This window comes from Cupressus sempervirens, chromosome 7, assembly GCF_028749045.1.
Source record: "Cupressus sempervirens isolate cs-2001-9-10 chromosome 7, ASM2874904v1, whole genome shotgun sequence".
Classification (NCBI taxonomy): Eukaryota; Viridiplantae; Streptophyta; class Pinopsida; order Cupressales; family Cupressaceae; genus Cupressus; species Cupressus sempervirens.
In genome coordinates this window covers 607,598,977-607,605,419 of record NC_143124.1, presented here as the reverse complement: position 1 = coordinate 607,605,419, position 6,443 = coordinate 607,598,977, and positions in this window count along the sequence as shown.

Genomic DNA, 6,443 nt, shown 5'->3' with positions numbered 1-6,443 from the left:
TAACTGAGAAAGTATCACCTAAGGTTATTTTTGGCCAAAAACAACGTCTGCATTCTAGTCTTTTTGGTTTAGAGTGTGGCATTCATTTTCCCTAAATTCTAGTTACATATTTGCATGTTAGGAAGTTGTTCAAGGTTGAAAAGATGGGTCTAGTTTGTTGGATGTAAGTCTTGAAATGTCACTAATAAATCACTTGTCAAAATTTGGTTACCATTTCTTTTAGCTACTTTCTATTAATCTTCTTGCTCACTTTCTCGAATTGAGTCATTAGTGCTGTAAATTCTTGATCATTGCTTAACTAGCCATCTATCATACTTTGACAATTGACTAATCTTGATTGTGAAAGCTTCAACTCTGACTCACTTTTCTCATTCTAATCAAACTAGGACAAGTTTTTACATGCTAGTTACAACTATATTTCAAATTGAGAGTGGTAATCATACTCCTTTTTTTTTTAGACAACTAGAAACCCTACCTAGACATCCTCGCTTACAGCCTTGTGTGGAAGACCCTGAGCCAATTGAAACACAAATAACTAACATTAGGCATAATCTGCTCTATAGTCTTGAAAATTCATTTGGCACATCTTGTGAGACACCTAAGGGTGAAAATGGTTTGGTCACCATGGTACACCCCAATGAGGTCCAACATTGTTTAGAGGAACAAACGCATGAAAAGCAAAGGACCTTTGAAGCCATGTATGCTAGGGAAAAAGGGCATCAACAAGCTGAAAACAATAACCATACTCACCATGAAGGGAATAAAGGGACTTGCTCTTGAAATTCTCTTGATGGTAATGATGGCAACAATACACCACTAAGAACTCCTAGAGTCATCATGGGCGTATGCCCTTCTCATCATGATAGTGATGAAGAAGTAACAAGCAAAGATGTCATAAAGTTCCAATAAGATAGTTTCACTTAAAAACTAATGCTTAGAGCTTTAGAGGAAAACAAAGACCAATACTTTCGATACATGGCAGCAAGAGGATGGAAACTTCCCCAAGATTTTGATATAGAGTGCATCATTCCAAAATGGGAACCCACTAAGGCTGAGATATTAAGGGAAGAAATAAAAGAACTGAGGAGGCAAATTACACAACTGCAAGTTTCAAAAGAACCACCTAAAACCTCATTTTTTGAATCAATACGTGCCCTTCCATTTGATAGGAGTCTCTACATGCTACCACTTCCTAAGGATATAGAGGTTCCTGAGTATGAAAAATACAATGGAAATGGTGATCCTCATGATCATGTGAGGCATTTTTATGCTCTTAGCATGGATTTTATGCATGAAGACACCTTTCTTATGAGGTTATTTCCTAGGAGTCTAAGAGGGAAAGTTGTGGAATGGTTCCTAAATTGAGTCCTCCCATTAAGATATTTGATGAGTGTGCACAACATTTTATTCAAAAATACTCCTATAATATTCAACACCTTGTAAGTGTGCTAGACTTATGCAACATCGAACAAAAATTGGGAGAGCCTTTTGCAGCATATCTTCAATGGTGGAGGGCATTATGCTCTCGATATCCCTAATAGGTTCGTGAAGCTGAAAAAAATGATATCTTTGTCAATACTCTCATACTAGAATTATACTTTGATTTGAGGAAACAACTATTTACATCCTTCAATGCCATGGTTGAGAGCATGTATCGTATTGAAGATGTTGCTATCAAAAAAGGTGATATTGTCATAAACAAAGATAAGATCAACAATGGGAATGGTAAAGACAAAGGTAAACCTTGGAATAAAAACAAGTATGTTGTTAATGATGGAGTGGTGGATGCTCCTAAGACCAAGGAGCCTGCATTTAATCTTTCCACTACGATCTACACTACAAAGCAACAAGAAAATGTGAAACCACAAATGTCTAACAAAAGCTCTAAGTTTACCAAGAAGTGACGTGTTTACACACCAATGGTTGAGCCCTATGAAATGGTCTTGAAAACTTTAATTGCAAACAACTTGATTACTTTACCAGATAATTCTCGACCTTATGACCCACCTGTCAAACCCCTATGGTGGAGAGAAGATCATGTATGAAGTTATCATAGAAGCAAGGGTCACAACACTGAAAACTATTTCAAGCTCAAAGATGTGATTCAAGATCTTATTAAGGAAGGAAAAGTTGTTACAGATGATCTCACTAAAAATGTTGATCACAAAGCTTTTAAGCAACCCTTACCAGAATATGAGAAGGGTGAAACCTCTAAAGCTACTAAAAAGAATCATCATGCCAAGATCAGCTATGCTTATGCTGACATAAAGAATGTCATAGGTATGCTTGAGCTTGTTGAGTATTTATGCATGGAAAATTCTAATGATGACAACCGATATGCAAAAGAAAAACCTAAAGTTGTCTTAAAAACATGTGATGTTCCTCAATACCATAATGACTCTTAACCTAAGGTAGTGCTCCGCGTGATCGATTCTTTTTCATCACAAAGTGAACCACTTAATCTTGTTACTAGGGGGAAATCTAATGTTGTTCTAAAAGTTTCCCAAGATTCCAAGAATGCTTCATCTTCTAAACAACCAACCACTTCCAAGCTCTCGAACTATGACCTTGTTAGTCAGTTATAGCGTACTCAGGCACAAATTTCCATTTTTGAGTTGTTAGAGTTATCTCCTTTGCATAAGGATATCCTTGAAAAAGCTTTACACTCTGCTAATGTTCCCATAGATATTGATGCAAAACAATTCCAAGCTATGGTGAATCATATTTCCTCACCTTATCACCTTACCTTTTCTTAAAAAGATGAATTAGCTCCTAGTCATCCCCACAACCTTGCTCTCCATGTCGAAGTCCAAATCTTCCATACTCGTGTTTGTCGAGTCTTGATAGAAAATGGTGTAGGGTTCAACATTATCTCCTTTAATTTCATCCAACAGTTGGGCATGTCAGAATTTTCTATTGATCCTAGGCACAAGATCACCATAAAATCTTACAACGAAGTTGAAAGACCTTCCAAGGGTCTAATTATGTTACCAATTCAAGTTGGTCCAGTGGAAAAGGATGTTGTTTTCCAAGTTCTAGATATCCCTCTTGCATATAATTTTCTATTGGTATGACCATGGATTCACAACATGCAAGCGGTTCCTTCTACGTATCATTAGTGCATCAAGTTCCCTTTCAATGGCACTAAAGTAGTTGTCCCTAGTGATAACTCAATGTCTATCAACACATTGTCTACTGCTGAAACACTAGTTCCCAACAATCGCTCTTCTCATGAGCCAATGCCATCTCTTATAGAGTGTGAGAAGAAAATGAAAATGATGAGTCTTGATATGGGAGAATATACTTTAGACTCTATTGTTGCTCTACTAATTTCTCCTCAGTCTTATTGGAAACCGTCCACCAAAAAAACCTTCTACCTCTACCATGACTCTTTTTGACACTTTTGTCCAATCCTCAATTCCTCTAGAAGAAAAAAAAAAAAAGAACAAGTTATTAAAGACTAGATATATAAGGGAGGGGATGATGAAGAGGATGTTACAATTACCACGCCCATTTCTCCCACACAATATGGAAAAGGATATAAGATGCTTGCAAATATGGGCTAAAAAGGTCATGGGTCTTTAACTGATAACAAAAAAGCTCTAGCTGAACCTTTAAGTCATACCCAATGTCGTGATGCTCGAGACACTGCTAGCTTAGGATTTGGGCTAGAGGATAATATGCTAATGTCTACTCAAAATGCACCCATATCTAGTGAATCAAAAGATGATGATCCTCCCCTTGTTGCCACTACTTTGCAAGATGAGGACTTTGTGCCTGCAACTTCTCTTCTTTGGGGGGAAGACACTCCAAATACCACTAATGATGCTAAAGTTTCCACTTCTTGACAACTAGAACAAGATGAATATGACCATGAGGACATGAATAGAGGCCAGATTAGACAAAATATTGCTTGTCTAATTGCAAGAGATCAGAGTACAAACTCTCAAGAATATGAATGGGAAATTTTATCAGACGCCTCTTGTGAACTAGGAGTGTATGTTATGCATGCTTATGTAACTCAACCAAATGTAGCCAATGAGTCTAGTGTAGGGTTAGATGAGTTTGGCCCACAATATGCTTTAGTGGATCACATTAGTTCCTCTAGGACTATCCCTAATCTGGATACCTTTGCAATGTTCAATATAGGCTCACCTTCAGATGTCACCGAAGATGACTCTTTTCATATCAATCATCTTGAATCTTCTACCTCACTCTCACTGATCCATCCTGATCTCATCGATTGGTCCATTCAATATCAAACACCAGAAATATTGTCTTTCTGCAATGACTATGAGATCACATGTTACCTAAATGCCATTGAACTTGTCACTTCTTCCACCAATGAACCCACGATTCACATGATAGAAATAGATATCAAGTACCTTAGTCATAAAATCAAAAGAAAAAATAAATGGTCAGATGGTGAACACCACATTGTGGTGGTATCTGAACCTAAAATAAGTAAAAATAAAGACGTATCTAACGGTGAAAACCTCTTCAAGGAACCTACAGATGAGGTACTTGGTAGTCTACCAAGCTATTTTCAAGATAGATCATCAGTTCTTATTGAGCCTATGTATCCAATCAACTTGGGGACAGAGGAATCTCCTAAAATTATTCATGGAGGTCAATCATTGTAAGCTAAAGAAAAGGAGCAACTTACCCAATTTTTCCAAGATAAAAAGATCAATTTTGCATGGACATACTCGAATATGTCCAGGCTTGACACAAATCTTATCATGCATCATTTATCTATTTCTCCTGATATCAAGCCTATTAAAAAAAAACTGTAGAAGATGCATCCATATGTAGCTTTGTTGGTAAAAGCAAAGATGGAGAAACTTTTGAGTGCAAACTTTATTAGAGCAATTGACTATGCGGAATGGATTTCCAACATTGTACCTATATCGAAGCATGATAAAACCATCTGAGTTTGTACTGACTTCAGAGATCTTAACAAAGCATGCCCCAAGGATGATTTCCCACTACCAAACATTGATATGATCATAGACATGACCACAGGATATGAAATGCACTCCCTTATGGATGGGTTTTATGGGTATAATCAAATTAAGATAGCTCCAGCTAATCAAGAGAAGACAACCTTCAAGTGTGCATGGGGTACTTTTTGTTGGAATGGCATGCCTTTTGGGCTCAAGAATGCCGGTGTTACCTACCAAAGAGAAATGACCACCATTTTCCATGACATGATGCATAAAAATATGGAAGACTATGTTGATGATACATTGACAAAATCTAAAACAAGAGACACACACCTTCAAGACCTTAGTTTGATACTAGACCATATGGAACAATTTGAACTTAGGCTAAACCCAAAAAAGTGTGCCTTTGGTGTCACTTTGGGAAAGTTGCTAGGCTACATTATCTCAGTAAAAAGTATTGAGGTTGATCCTGAAAATGTCCAGGCTATCATGGATATGTCTCCTCAAAAAAAAATTAGTCAACTTAGAAGTCTACAAGGATGTCTACAATCCATAAGAAGGTGTATTTCTCGATTGGCTGATAAAGCTCAACCTTTCAACAAGAATTTACACAAAGGTTCTACTCATATCTGGAATGATGAATGTCAACAAATTCTAGATCAAATCAAATGGTACTTGGAAAAACCTCCCATCTTTATGCCACCTATTCTAGGCAAACCTTTGATCTTGTATATATCAGCTACAACTTCTTCTTTAGGAGGGCTATTAGCCCAAAGTGATGAGACTGGTAAAGAATGGGCCATATATTATATTAGTCAAACTTTGGTTTCCTATGAGATGAATTATACAAGCATTGAGAAAGCTTGTCTTGTGGTGGTCTTTTCTTCTCAAAAGCTCTAACATTACATGTTGGCACATACAGTCCACCTAGTTGCCAAAATTGATCCTTTGAAATATCTGTTGAGAAAAGCTACACTTATTGGTCATCTAGCTAAATGGATGATGATTCTTTCAAAATTTGACATTCAATATGTTGAACATAAAGCCATCAAAGGATAAGCTATAGTTCATCAACTAGCTGATTTTCCTTTAGAGGATACAACACCCATACAAGCTGAATTTCCAAATGCCTCAATAATGTACATAACTGAGAGAACTTGGAAAATGTTCTTCAATGGTTCTCACACACAAAATGGAGCTGGAGCTAGTATATTGTTTGTTTCTCCTCATGGGTATAGGATTCCCAAATCTTACAAACTCTTGTTCCCTTGTACAAACAACATGGCAGAATATGAGGCTTTAACAAATGGGATCAAGATGGCTCTTGAATGGAGAATAACGGAGTTTCATATTTATGGGGATTTCCAACTTGTTATTAACCAGGTGAATAATGACTATCAAATGAAGGATGACAAGTTGATACCTTATAAAAGGTTGATAGATGCTCTAAGGAACTACTTTATTTTTGTGACATTTCAAAAAATTCCTAGGGCAGAA